Source organism: Mastomys coucha, unplaced genomic scaffold (genome assembly GCF_008632895.1).
Source record: "Mastomys coucha isolate ucsf_1 unplaced genomic scaffold, UCSF_Mcou_1 pScaffold18, whole genome shotgun sequence".
Classification (NCBI taxonomy): Eukaryota; Metazoa; Chordata; class Mammalia; order Rodentia; family Muridae; genus Mastomys; species Mastomys coucha.
In genome coordinates, this window is record NW_022196900.1 from 51026575 (window position 1) to 51027462 (window position 888).

Below are 888 nucleotides of genomic sequence, written 5' to 3' on the forward strand. Positions count from 1 at the left end.
TCGTGTCATTTTCAGCGCAACACAACCAAGAGAGACCCGATCCAAACACTAAGAAGATCCTAAAATTGAAAGGAGGGTGGCTGGGCGGGGGGGCGGGGGACCGCTGTTAGAGGAGACAGCCGGAGTGAGCGGGCCAATCTTTGCACCTGTCCTCCCGGCGCTCGGTCGACTCCGCGCGCCTCCGGGAGACGCCGGGCCGCGCTGGCTGCGCGCCGCGGAACTCAGGCGCCCCGGGCCCCCTGGAGACGCTCAGGGGCACTGAAGCTGTTTCAGCAGTGCACCCCGCCCGCTGATCTCCCCGGGGGAACGCACGCAAGCTGCCGGGGAATGCGTCCTGGGGCCCGCAGGTGTGCCGCAGGCAGGGTTGCCAAGTGTGAACGCGCGGGAACCTCCCATCGGCCCCGCCACGAGGAAAACATCCCAGCTAAGGTTTCTTCCCTGATCAGTTTTGTTAATGGGCCCATGGACCCACTCCATAGACACTTGCTGTCACTCACTGGAAAGTCGTACCTTTACTTTGATTTTCTTGGGTGAACAAATTGACTTCTGTTTTACACTCACTCAACTTTCTATTTTTAACTTACTGTGGAGCTACAAGCTACTGATGAGGCTTCCAAGTACCTTCCAAGTACCCTGAACACCTTCTGCAGAAACGCATGAAGAAAATCTATTCTCGGTTATTAGAGTTTAGGGAGCCCTGCCACTTCTCTGCCTCCGAGTATAGGACTTCCTTGTTTTTATGGCAGATGCCTTTACAGTAGCCAAGAGAAGGCAAGAAGCAGAGAGAAAACAGCATATATGGCTAACAAAGTGGTCCTCCTTTTATTTATGTCAGCCATTTATTTATTAACCATTTAAAGATTTTGTACCTGGGTTTTTTTTTTTTTG